Source organism: Podarcis muralis, chromosome 7, assembly GCF_964188315.1.
Source record: "Podarcis muralis chromosome 7, rPodMur119.hap1.1, whole genome shotgun sequence".
Classification (NCBI taxonomy): Eukaryota; Metazoa; Chordata; class Lepidosauria; order Squamata; family Lacertidae; genus Podarcis; species Podarcis muralis.
Window position 1 is genome coordinate 40,515,895 of NC_135661.1, and position 14,127 is coordinate 40,530,021.

At 44.1% G+C, this 14,127-nt stretch overlaps 1 long non-coding RNA gene across 1 annotated transcript; it reads left to right on the forward strand.

Annotated features, from left to right (window-relative positions):
• Positions 1 to 269: 269 nt before the first annotated feature.
• LOC114602167 (uncharacterized) lies at positions 270 to 12,889 on the forward strand. The gene is made up of 2 exons (XR_013393628.1): positions 270 to 11,106; positions 12,091 to 12,889. It is a non-coding gene; the product is annotated as an uncharacterized LOC114602167 (long non-coding RNA).
• Positions 12,890 to 14,127: the final 1,238 nt, after the last annotated feature.

The window sequence follows — 14,127 nt, forward strand, 5'->3', positions numbered from 1 at the left end:
TTTACTTTGATACTAGCTGATAATAGATAGATGATAGATGATAGATAGATAGATAGATAGATAGATAGATAGATAGATAGATGATAGATAGATATAGATAGATGATAGATAGATAGATAGATAGATATAGATAGATAGATAGATAGATAGATAGATAGATAGATAGATAGATGATAGATAGATATAGATAGATATAGATAGAAGATAGATAGATAGATGATAGATGATAGATGATAGATGATAGATAGATGATAGATAGATAGATAGATATCTGCTTCATCTTTCTATTATGATATTAGTAACCAGGGAAATACATTTGTCCTAGGTGAGTCTAATTGTTTACAAATCTTGTCTCTTTCTCTTCACCTTTGGTATCTTCTGTTCTTTAGCGAGTCACAAATAATGCGGCCAACTACATTCCTTTCTTCCTTGAACAAGTAACCAACAAAGGCATTTTTGTTCTATAAAAACCTCGACGGGAAAAAAACCTGGACCATTAACCTGATGTCCTCCCCAATTCAAATCATTCCACAGGTCTGGGTACAAACCTGTTCCCAGGTTTGAGGAAAGCAAAAGGCCCGCAATTTATTTCGCCTTGAAGTTATTTAAAACATGACAGCCAGGAGCCAAAGCGAAGCCCCTTTACATCCCATTGTTTTCAATGGGGACTCGAACACCTGCGCCGCTCACTTCCTATTGAAGCCAATGGGGCTTAAGGCTGCGATCCTATATTCACCTCCTAGGGAGATTCAAGTCCCTTTTAACACACTGATATTTACTTCTGATGAGACATGGTTAGGATCGCGCTGTAAAACATGCGGAATTTGGCTTATACCGTGCCCTGCGAGTGTGGGGTGTGCGCGCGTGCGTGCTTGAGTGTGTGAAGTAACGGGACGAAGAAAACCACACCGTTTAGGAGCAAAATATTGACAGATCTCTCATTTTAGAAACTGCAATTATACTAATGACTGGAGAGTTTCCTTCTTTTCAAGGGGAAAGGGAAGTTACTCTCTCGGTTTTCAGTCAAATGACGGGATTCTTCCATGTTTACCTTTATCCTGAAGTGGGGCGAGGTGGGGGCGAGGTAGAGAGACAAGCAAACCATATTAATAACCCAGGATATGAAATAAAATAACCTGATATGAAACTGCTTCCCATAATCTCCCTCTTTCTCCTTGAATATTTTCTCGTTCCTTTTTTTCATCCCAAAAGCTGAATTTATAATTTTATAGTTTTGGGTTGTTGTTGTTGTTGTTGTTGTTGTTGTTGTTGTTGTTGTTGTTGTTGTTGTTCTTAGCAATCTCAAAGGCAGCTTCTACCAACCATCTAGTTTCTCTGAGGGGGGCTTAATTTGTGCCAAACCTCTCCAAAGTTGATATCCAGAACGCTCGGGGCAATTCATCCAGAAACATGTAGTGAAATAATAGCAATCAAGAAAAGGGTATCTGACATGATAAAATTCTGTAATATTATCAGGACAAGTTACTTGTTCACTGTTGTAACAATTGCTTTCTCAAAATTTATCTTTTGTACCATGAAAAAAAGTTAAGTATTATTATTTTTTAAAGAAAGGGGTCTCTGAGTCTTGTGCAGAGGGTCTTCATAGAAAAACAGGAAGTTGCCTTCATCTAACTCAGTAGTGTCTACACACTGGCTGGCAGGGGCTCCCTAGAGTCTTTTCCAGCGCTACCTGGAGATGCCAAGGATTGAACCCAGGGACCTTCTGCGTGCAAAGCAGATGCGCCTCAACTGAACTTCGGCTTCTTCGCCTCACCAGGTTGACTTTATCTTTATCTCTAAGATGAAGGAGACGGACTTCTCAGACCACCTGAATGGCTTCCAAGTGGACACCTCTCTTAGAAGCGAGTAGGGTTGCAACTGAACTAAAGGCATTTTTGACAGTGAATCATATAACTCTTAGTCGATTAATCAATAAAGTGAATGGCTAAGGCAATATTTCCGAAGCATCCTTCTCTTTTTAGGTGATGCACATATCTGGCGTATCTGGCATATTCTCAAAAGAGGCATTGCCTCTTAGGTGAGAGGAAGGTGGGAATGTCTCCATTTAGATAGGGCTTGCCACCTTTAGTTCAGTATTTTTATTTTTATTTAAAACTATATTTTTCTTTAAACGAACAAAAAAGTAATGCTCCAGTAATTGAGAACACTTTTTTAGTGGATTCTGCTTGGGACAGCATTAGAGAACATACTATCTACTGCTGAAATGTTTATTCGATTAAACTAGCTGTTCAATCGATTAAACACTGCAGCTATGGACGTTAAGGACTCGTGTTATTTGCTGTTGTCTTAAGAGGAAAGAGAAATTGGGAAATACACGTAGGGGAGACAAGGAGAGAGACCAAGAGAGAACCCAGGTACAGGTATATTATCCAGTTCTGGGAATCCTGAATGAAACAGACAAGAAACGTTTCCCAGCTGAAGCTTATTTTTCTTGCATTCTGGATATTCTTATGCAAAGGGAAAAATACCTCTACATGTTAGAGGTGAAATATTATCTGACAGATGGGGGTGCTGAGCCTTCTGAAAGCTAATATCTCCGGTCTGGAGAGTCCCTCGCTGGCGAGGAGGAATTTAAGCAGCTCCCACCCACAACCTAGTTAAGCCCAAACATGTGAATTCACACAACCCTATTGCACTGACGCGTCGTTAAATCTATGGGACTTCACATTCGGGTGCTGCACGCATTCTGCTGACAACACGCAGCAGTGGTTTCATTTACTCCAGAACCATCTTTTGCCACAAAATCAAGGCTTTCCCTTGAATTCGTAGTCACTCCACTATCACCCTTGGTTCTACAGTCACAATCATCACAAAGGCGGCTTAGAGCTCGCGCTTTCTCCGTAAACACCAAGGGAAGCTAAGAGGCAGACAGGCTGTCAAAAGACAACTTCCAATGGTGGCAGATCCTGGTTAAACTACTTGCGTGTTCGCTTGGTTTAAGCTCAGAGGGGCTGTTCTGGAGAAAAGGGAGTAAGGCAAACTGTGAGGACTCTCCGGTTAGGGGCACTTGCACGTTCCGGGCAGAGCCTAGCACACGCTGGAACCAAAATAAATATGGATGAGGAGGAGGGCGGCAGCATGTTGCGCTCAGGATTAAGTAGCGCGGGCAAAGAGCGCGCTGGAGACGACAGACTTGGTGAAAAGCCCATTAAGATCTGCACCGATTAAGCGGTGAACGCTCGCAGATCCATTTCTGAATTTCCCCCCAGAAACAGAATCCGAAATGACAGGAAGGGCAAAACTAGCTTTTAAGAAAAAGGGGAAAATCCACTTCTGTTTCCCATTTCTCCCACCCCACCTCAGTTCCTCCCTCTTCCCCCCTAAAGCAAACGAGAATAGCTTTGTCAGTGCTTAAAGGAGCCATTCCAAAACCAATTAGAACCCCTTCGTCTCGTTTGTATGTATTGTTAAGGCATCTGGGGAGAGCGCGCGTCAGATCTGCCGCCCAGCCATTGAGAACGCTGAAAAGGAGACTCGGACGAGGTTGGAAAACAAATACACGCGGCCAGTTATGAAGCCCAAGCCGGAGAGCCTGGCGGCGGCGGCAGAAATAATAGAAGTTGGGGCGGGTGGGGGAAGTGTCGGAAGGCGGATTTCAGACAGCGGAACCGCGGGATTCCTGTCCTGAAACCCATCCCGGGGAATAATAGGCAAAATGCTAATTTCATTGATGCTTCTGCTGTGAAGAACGCCAACAGTTACGCATAGAGCCTCTGCTGGCTTATTTACTTACGCGCAGCGCAGTTCTGTACAGGGCTACTCTGGAGTAAGCCCCCATGGATTACTTGATTCCCAAGTAAGTATGTGTAAGGGTCTTGCCTACTTTCTATCTTAAGAAAATAATGATAATATCCTGGCTTTCGTTACAATATCCGGAAGGTTTAAATGTATAATCCACAAATGTATAATCCCCTTTCGGGAAACGAGTCGAGAACAGAGGAAACGGCCTTCTTTCGAGCTGAATGACGGATCCTCCGTCTAGCACAGAGAGCACTGACTGGCAGCAGAGATTCAAAAGGGTGGGAGGGTTGAATTTCTGAATAGAAAGCGTGTATTTTACCTCTGAGCTGTTTCTCCCACAGCTCTGTGGTAGGAAAACGAGACACAATGGATAGAGAGCGCCCAGTTTCATCGTCTGCAGAATTAGGCACAGCCACAAACACCGTTGCGCTTCTCAGGGGTCGCACAACAACGCACAGATCTCTCCTGCGTGGAGTTGCTTTCTTTCTGGTTGGTTTGCTGCTGTTTGCGGAGTTCAGCGTCGCCCCAAAGCCTGCGCTCATTTCCATCCTCATAGACAGAAGACCCACACGACACATTTAATGCACCTCCAAAGCTCATTTAAAACACATTGTCGTCCCCCCCCCCCGGGCAAATCATGGGAACTATAGTCTGATAAGGATGATCATTGGGACTACAGCTCTGGGAGGGGGAAACGATAGTTTCCAGGATTATTTTGGGGAAGTAATGTGCTTTAAATGTTCGTTGGGTTTTATGGTAAGGATATTCCAAAGAGATAAATTTTAGCTTACGCGTTTACGGCTCTGGAAGAGAGTATACTCAAGATTACTTAGTGCACGTTAGTTACTAAAAAAGAAGATTATTCCCGTGCTCATAGTGGTTAAATTGCATATTTCCCTGTCTTTTATTCAGTGGGCTCCTATGGGTGAAGCGTGGTGTAGTGGTTAGAGTGTCGGACTAGGACCTGGGAGACCAGGGTTCAAATCCCCACTCAGCCATGAAGTTACTAGGTGATTTTGGGCCATTCATTCAGTCTCAGTCTAACTCACCTCATAGCTTAGGAGCCAACTCCTAGGGGCCATGGGGTAAGGGGTCCCCCACAAAGCTGATGGGCATTCCCATTCAAATATTGTGTGTCATGTGATCGATTATGCGGGGCGGGGCTTACCTGGGCCCCCCACAATTTTTTATTCAAGTTGGCACCCCTGCCTCACAGGGTTGTTGGGAGGATAAAATGAGGAGGCGGAGGAGGAGAACTAGCTTCTCTCTCTCTCTCTCTCTCTCTCTCTCTCTCTGTTTAAGCACTGGCTCATGCTAGGAAACGACGGAGTAGCAATTATTCCACAGCGATGACCTCGCGGAATGTAGAGACTTCATTCACAGATGCTCCAGAATCGCTCTGGTTGAAGCCTGCGTGGCTTCTCCAGAGCAAGTGGATTCAAAACCGTCCAGCTTCACATTTAACACTCTTTGACTAAACAGCCCAGCAAAGCCCAAGGGGGGAGAGAGAGGTCGCCTATTCAAGAGCTGTCAGCAAGAGATTAAAAGCCCCAGGATGGCGTTGAACCCGAGGCTTGAGTCAAGTGGTGGAAGGAGGGGCGTGCGGGGAGGGGGAGACTCTCAGCAATTCGGGCGGGGGTGGGAGGAGACTTAAGAGAAGGGGAGACAGGCTTGTTTCAGAAAGGGGATCTTTACATCGGCCTGTCAGTATCCCCTGAGCCTAACCCAAAAGCGCAGATCCACATCGCACACATCGCACATTTAAAGCGCATCCAATGCACCTCGAAACAACATTACTTTGCCCCAGGGAATTATGGGAAGCATAGTTTGTTAAGGGGGCTGGAAATTGTAGCTCTGTGAGGGGGTAACTAAAGTTCAGGTGTTTTAAAGGTGCACTGGATGTGCTTTAAAGGTATGGTGTGGAGACCCTCCTGTTCAGACAGGTCTTTGAAAACAAAGGTGCAGACGATGCTGATCCCTGGGCTGCTGTCAGGGCAAACAGTTTTTAAACTTCCAGCTCTAAATGTGTCCTGGTGTATTTTAATTATTGTTTTTAATTATTTTGTTTTGATTACTTTGTCTTGTACAGTATACTGTTGCGTTTGAATGTTGTAAGCCGCCTTGAATCCCAGCTTGGGAGAAAGGCAGGCTATAATACATTAAATAAAAATAAATAAATAAGGTTTCTTGATACACACTCCATGGTCGCAGCAAAACACATTACATATATCCTGTATATGCAGATGCATATGTGTCTATATCGTCATAGCTCCACAATAAAATAACACAGAAAGAGAGTTATGTATACATACTGTTGTGGAACTGTTCTCATGCACACACACATACCAGGAGGACAGACAAAAGACTGTACACAGTGCACGGTTAGTTTATGGAACTCCCTGCTACAAGATGTGACGATGTCCCATTTTTCCGTCGTCTTGAAAGCGGGATTAGACAGTGCAATGCCGAGGTAGGTGGGCCTCTGAGCTGAAACAGCCGGTTGTGTTCTTGCACTTCACACGTCCTATTCTAGATGCATACAGGTCTTGTTTTTCCAGCCATCCAGTGATTAATAGATGACCAGAGGCATTCTTGCCCTCTCTGGGCAAGCTGGAAGGGTGGTGATGGCTGCCCAGTGGGACGCTTCTCTGCTCATGCTCAGAGGACGTCTCGTCTCCATCATGTGAGCAAAACCCGGACATTAAAATAGAGATTCCGGGGAGAAGCTCTTTGGGCCAAATGTAGTCTTGCTCAGTTCCATTGACTGAGGACTCTCACCTGTCCTTCCCCCTCCCCCATCCTAAATATATGCACTAAGTATCTCACACTTTACATGCGAATTCTTGGGGAGCCCAGATTTTTTAGGGAAAGGGGAAAACTCTGCCAAAAGCCACTAGGAGACCTGGAATTGTAGTGCAAACGTTGAGTGGCGATCCACAGTTCGGTTCCCTTCCTCTTTATAATCCCAACCCTCCTTCCTTCCCAGTTTGCCAATTTATATGCTGTTCGATTCCCAACTTCCTCTATCCATCCATCGCTCCCTCCATCTATCTCTGTACTACGCGCAATCACGAAGCCAAGCGGCGAAATGGTCTCTTTCTCTCTCTCTTCACTTGACTAGCTTGGTAGGTGGCCCTGTATATTTGGGTTAATGTCGTGTTTATGTTAATGAAAAAGGGGGGGATAAGATTACAAACAGACCACGGCATGCCCTGATTTCTGTCGCTGCTGGGTTCGTCTAAACTGTATATTTCCAGACTAATCAGTTTCGGAGAGCGAAAATGACTGTTGCCTCGAAGACCTCTCTCGCCGCCGCCCCGCGCCGCCGCCCCCCCAAAAACCCGACATTTTCAATTAAAAAAATAACCAAGGGAATATTGATTGTGTTTCCTCTGGAGATAGTGTATATCTAATCTGTTGCTATAGAGAGGAAGAGACGCACAGGGATTTTTGGACTGTTTGATTTGTTGCTTTTTTCCTCTTTCAGAAGAGAGAAGGCAGAAGCGGCTTGAGGATCGCAGCAAGGATACCTGGATGAGACCATTGAGCTGAATCACACACCCCTTTGCCCTTTACACTACAATCCGATGCACACTTTTGTAGGAGTAGGTCCGGATTGTGCTACTAAAGACACACTCATGTCACTTGAGAAATTAAGCACGTGTCTGTCTCCCACGAAAAACAGTGAGACCTCGATGTGTTTAACTTCGTCTATAGTTAGAAATGGCTCCTGATAGTTCTGTTAGACATTATTATTATTATTATTATTATTATTAACCATTATTATTATTAACCCACTAAAATTAATGTACCTAAGTTGGCCATGTCCATTAAACCCAATGGGTCTACTCTGAGTAGGACCAGCATCTGCTCCCACTTATTATGATAATTACTATTATTATTACTATTTCATCTCCAAGACTCCTCTCAATTCAAATTTTATATTGATGACGTTTCCTGCCCGCCCCCAACCTTTCCACGCTGGACCTTCAAATAAGTCGAAGCTGTCGATCATTTCAAGGCTTTCTTTTGTCACTTAAAGAAAGTAGTGGCAACGTTTCCCTGAGGGACGGGCGGGCTGTGGAGGACATTTATTGAAATTTCAGGATCAGGGGAAAGTCTTGGGGGCACAAGCAACGAGGGTTTCCCCTGCCTCCCTCCACGCTAAGATGTGACTGGTTTTGGTGTGATCACTGGTGAGAACGCAAACATCTGAAACAATCCCTCGCCCGTATAGGGTACCACTTCCAAATACAGTTGTATCCGTTTTCCCTGCGCCTCTTTAGATGTGCATTTTTAGGTACCAAAAATAGCACTGCGTTCTGTATTGTACAGCTTGGATTCTTGAACGAGTGAGAGGTTTATCAGTGTCTTTTGAGTGATTAAGGGGGGGAAATGGGCAGGATCTCTCCCCCGCACATTGTAAATCCTCATTTACAAAGCCAAGACAACCACAAACGTTATTAAGGCAATTAAAAGATTTATGGCTGTGAATGAGAAAACATATGTAAAATCCAATGCTTTCTGCGCAGAGTGGACCCATAGAAAATAATGGGCAAGCCTAACTTAGGTCCACTCATTTCAAAGTCTCTGCTCTGAATAGATATTTGTTGAATACAGCAGTTAGAGCGTTCTAAGGCAGCATAGAAATGTAATATTGGTTGATTCGTTTTCAGTGGGTTTTTATACACTTTAAAAAAGTATTTCAAAGAGAAAGTCCCTTTTAGGAAAGAGAGGGAAGGGTATGACTATTTTTAATAAATGATCAGTACTGGCATAGAAACAAAGCAATTAGTATTTACCAGAAAGCCATATATACAACCCTGTTCCTTTTTTCTTTCTTTTTTCTTGTTAAAAAATATTGACTTTAAAATGGAAAAGTCTTACCCATTTCATTTCAAAGTAATTTCTATAAACAGCAAACGAATTGTTATTGCGTAACAATATATTCATTTTCAATCCATTATGATGTATAAACAATCATTTGGTATGAGTCACAGATCAAGCATGGGACGAAACTCAAGCGCGCACGGGGGGGGGGGGGGGAGTCACATACATGATCTCAGTCTTCCTTACAACCACCCTGTAAGGTAGGTCAATATTAATATGTCCATGTTGAAGAGAGAGCGCTGAGAGCGTGGCTGAGGCTGCAATCCTATGCTCTCTTTTCTAAGAATAATCAATCTCCACTGAATTCAAGCCAACAAGCATGGGACTGGGTTATTAGTGAGGTCTGAGGTGAGGGTAGATTTGCCCAAGAAGCAGAAAGACGCCCGAATTCCTTCCCAAAGAAGACACGGAGCTCTTATTTGGTGTATTCAATGGGGCTCACTTTCTAGAACACCTGCAATCCTATACTTATTTACCTGAGAGTAGATTTTACTTCTGAGCAGACATGTACAGGATTGCAACTGTTCACTGTATTTAGGATTACAGCGTTACAGAGTAATCCTGCCAATGCCTAAACAGAAGCAAGTCCCATTTACTTAAATAGGATTTGCTCCCCGGTAAGTGGGTAAAAGGGTTACTGTTTTTCACAGTAAATTGGATTTCAACAAAATCGGTGGGCTTCTGTATCTTTTAAAAAAACAACAACCTATTTTAAATAAAAACATTTTATAAACTAGGCGCAGTGTACTGCGATTCTCTCATACCCTTCCGCATTCCAGATGTAGGGATATCAATTTAAATAAATAAGCAATTCTAATCCTGGAGAAGAATGAAAAGTATTTTGTTTCGCTTTAGCATAAGTGAAACGTATTGGTGGAGAGAGATATGGATAATAAAAAAAGGATGAGCGGACTTCAAGCTTGCGGGTTCTACTTTGGGTCGGAGTCAATATTAGTTTACTCGGAGTAGACCCCTTGAGATTAATAGACTAATTTAGATCCATTCATTGGATTCGGAATTAAGTGCCAAATAGTGGTTTAGAAAGAAGGGCTGGCATACTGTTAGAACGAAAGAACCGGGACACCTCTGAATCAGCGAAGAGACTTGTGGGATCTTAAAGATTCCACATTTTATTATGGCTTAGGTAGACTGAAGTCCATTTCAACAGAGGCAAGACCACCTCTGAATTTGTGTCCAGGACCCAGACTCAAGCCCACAGACCTTTCCCCCCAAAATCCATTCCTCGTTCCTCCTCTCCAGCTTTCTTCGTTTCAGCAGATACATTGGGGGGGAGGGGAGTTGCTGTGGAGTCCAAAATCCTTGGTGACCTCCTGCATATAGCACAGATACCTACAAGTAGATCCCGCTGTACCACCTTCTGCTCCTGCCCTTGTTCGTATTGAAGAAGACGAACGCAATATCCTCCTGCGGGCATTGCGCAGGTTGGGCTGCGCTCTTCAATGGAAATTGCGCAGGAGAACGAGCCGCTGGATTGTGCCTTCAACGCTCTTCCTCGAAGCAGTCTTTTACATCCCCCGATTGCAGAACCGGAATGGTATTTCTCCTTAGAGAGGGGAGGCTTTGGAAGTCCCATTGCAGTGAATCGGAAACTGCTGAGCCAGAACGCAGCTCCATAGCAGAAGCTAGCGCCGGGATCGTGCCCATACTAGAGTCTCCCAGATCGCTTTGCATTTGCATCCCTTAATTCTCGATAACAGAAGTTTTATTTAGAGCACAACACCGTTTTTTGGGTGCTTCCAAGGTATCCCTAGTGCCCAGTGAAATTATTTTAATTTCTAGAAAGGGGTGGCGAGATGTTGAGTCAACATTCGGGATTTTGAGGCAAACCAGTCAAGTTCTCGCTTTGTCCCATCTAGAATCATCATCATCATCTTGCCTGCCCTGCACCATGAGGTCCCCTGGCAGGTTACAACGATGTAAAATACAGAATTGAAATCAGTCAAAACAAATTACAGTCGAGAGATCAGGATGGGTCCTAAATAGATGTTTCAGATGTTTCCCTAAAGGAAAACAAACAAACAAATTAGCTAGTGTAGCTAGTGAAAAGAAAAACCCTGGCACTCCTCAATTATGTGCCCCTGGTTAATTTAGAGCTCTCTATGGGGTGTTTTGTGTGTGTGGCATCCATGGTACAGAACATATGGTAAGAAATATGTTCAGGAAAGATAGGTGCAATTCACCCCCCCCCCCAACATTCATTACACGACATCCCAATCTCTGAACAGTAAAAGATTCCAGAGGTGCCAAGGGTGTTGCCAAGAGGTTTGGTTTCCTGGGAATGAAGGTAGACTGTGGTGTCTTTAGGATGTATGGTTTTATTTGCACAGGATGGAGGGACTCACAGCATTAACAGCCCAATAGATCTTTCTTTTCCACTAGTCGCATCTTTGGATCCAGCACAGAGCAACTATATGTCTCTCTGAGGTGCAAATGGTGAGTGTGTTTGGGGGGTGGGGCATGGGCGTAGCCAGGATTGATGTTGGGGGGGCAGGATCAATGTTAGGGAGGGCAGAACTGAGCTATCTGCACTGCAATTGGTCAGTTAGTTAAATTTACTTACTTACTTACTTACTTACTTACTTACTTACTTACTTACTTACTTGATTTAGGGGGGCAGCTGCCCCCTGCCCCTCCTTGGCTACGCCCATGGGGTGAGGGCTTCTTTCTACCTTTAAGAAATGGCATGCTCATCTTACAAAAGAGGATTATGCAGAATGGAGGAGGAGAGGTCTGCTAATGCCTAGGCAGCCATGCTAATCAAAGGTGTCCCATTTACTTGAAGGTGCAGGAGGAGGTGGAGCAGTGGGAAAGACCCACTGAAAACATGACCTGCAACTAATGGCAAAAGCAGAATTAGTTGGCTATGCCTGTCATTGTCTCTAGCTCCACTTTCTGCCGGTCTCCCTGTCTTCTGCCATCGCAGTCCTAAGGGGCACCAGCCACCATTAATGCCACACACACACATGTCTTCACCCCTAAAAACTCAAAGGATGCTCTGGTCTCCAGAGATGAAAGCGACATGGCACGACCCATCAGCTGACAACCGTGGCCCACACAGCCTTGCTGAGGCTGATTCATCTCACCATTTGTCTGTCAGCACTTGGCTAATCCTTAAATAGCCTTCAGCAGGTGCTTCATGCTTCCGCCACCTCCTCCTGCCTCCCTCCTCTCCCCCACTTCTTTGCTCCCCTCTGCTTTTATCTGCTCTTTTAGATGGTGGCGACATTTTCTCCAGTTCGTCCAATTCCTGCCTGTTTTCCCTGGGGTGGTGGGTGAGGGTGGAGGGGCAGCCAAGATATTGTTTAATCCAGATTGAGCCGAGTTCATAAAACCAGAGCCAGAAGGGACCTTCCAAGGTCATCTAATACAATGTTTGGTCTTACATGGTCTACATTTCTTGGTTTTGTCTCACTACAGAAGAGAGGCTGCTTCTGGAAATCTCAACGGGCATGTATTTCCACCTGCCTTCTCCACCCCATTGCCTGAGATCCTTATAAGGAGGAGAGCTGTATTTGGGACAATGAAATGATTGCTACAGGGGAAAGACTGCTGGAACCATCAAGGGCAGGCTGTAAATGGCAGAAGAGGTGGGATGGTGGAGTTTGCAGTCAACACACTGCTTATCTTTGGAGCAGCAGTGATTCATGCATAGGAAAGGGACCCCTTCCAAACTACTCAGATTGGGTATTGAACTGTGAGGTTATGTGGGGCTTGAAAGACAGCCAGTCTTTACCTCCCCATGTGAGGGATGGGGAAGGGATTGAGAAAGGAGACCCAGGTGAGAACTGGGCACCCATACAGCAAGTTAATTTGGTGGGCATATGTGGAATGTCCTTTGGGAATAGTGACCCCACCAATTTTGGATGCTACCACTTTATTTCCTTTGTGGATATTATTCTCGCAATTATGGTAGAATCATAGAGTTGTAGAGCTGGAAGGGACCAAAGGAGTCATCTAGTCCAACCCCTTGCAATGCAGGAATCATTTGAACCCATGACCCGGAAATTAGGAGTCTCATGCTCTGTTTAGCTTTATGTTAGCTTATTTATATTTCTCTTGTATTTATTTGTATTCTATATTTATTTGCATTATGATTATTTCAAATTGTTCTTACTTTTTTAAACTTGTTATATTTATTTGTTGTTGTTTATCTGCTATGTTGTGAGCCACTTTGAGCACTATTGTAGCAGCATACAAATAAATAAATGGATAATGATTATGATGACTTTTTAAAAGCAAAATGTGAATAATCACAGCCCCAGGATGTGTGCTTAACCTACAAAAGCAAGGGTAAATGCTCAAGGTGCCTGAACAGTTACAACTAATCTGTGTTAGGCAACCTTGAGTTTGCACTCTTGCTTAGCAGCATAAGGAAGGAATGTCTTTGGTGGATCAGGCTGAGGTTGGGATAGGTCAGCATCCTTCAGTGGATTCCCAGAAACCAGCAAGCCCACAGGAAGATGAGTGATAGCCCTTCTCTCCACACCTGAATTTGTCTGCCTAGGGCACATGCTAGTGGTGGGCAGGGATGGAAGCAAAAGTGGGAGGAGCAACAAATGAAAATCCTGCAACAGGATTGTTTCTACATGTGTCCACACACTGCTCCCGGCCTCCATCCAGACAAGCAAGAGGCACAATCAGAGTTCAAGGACAGATTCCAGTCAGGCAGAAAACACTAGGAGTGTGATGCAGGGTCAGTGAGGGCCTGGGGAGCGTTCTGAGGGCCAGCTAGAGAGGCCTGGAGGGCCACACACACATCTCTATCCAGGGAAGGAAGAGGCATTCTTACTGTTCAGTGACACATTCCAGACAGGCAGAAACACTTAAGGAGGGTGCAGAACAGGGCTGGTGAAGGGTGTGGCCTTGGAAGAAGGGTGTGTGGCCTGATCAGATAGTTGAAGGGCAAATAGAGAGGTCTGGGAGTCATATTTAGCCCCTGGTCTGTGCCCCTCAGCTGTGTACTAGAGAGCAATGTGAATTTATGCTTTGAAGCAAGTAAGGACTGATCTTCTCAGATACATTTCAGGAACAGTAAAGTAGCCCTTTCTCATCAGAGCTCATAATGTTACCCTTTATGCTTTCCAAGAATATTTGATATATAAGCAGAGAGAGAATTGATTTTTTTTGCACTTAGACTGTGATGCACACTTTCCTGGACATAAATCCCATTGAACTCAATCAGACTTATTTCTGAGAAGACATGCATTGGGCTGCAATATTTGTATTGCAATCTTAAAACAATTACACAAACATGAAAACCAAACTCATAAAATGCAAGTTTCCTTTAATCATATAAATATCACATACCTCTCTTTTACAAACATCAATAAACATGTCACAGTTTTGATCAAAGATATCTCCGCATTCTCCCTTTCCTCCTTTGTAGTTCATTATTTTTGGACCATTATTGTATATTCCCAAAATGAATTTGGCCATTCATTAATTGGTCATATT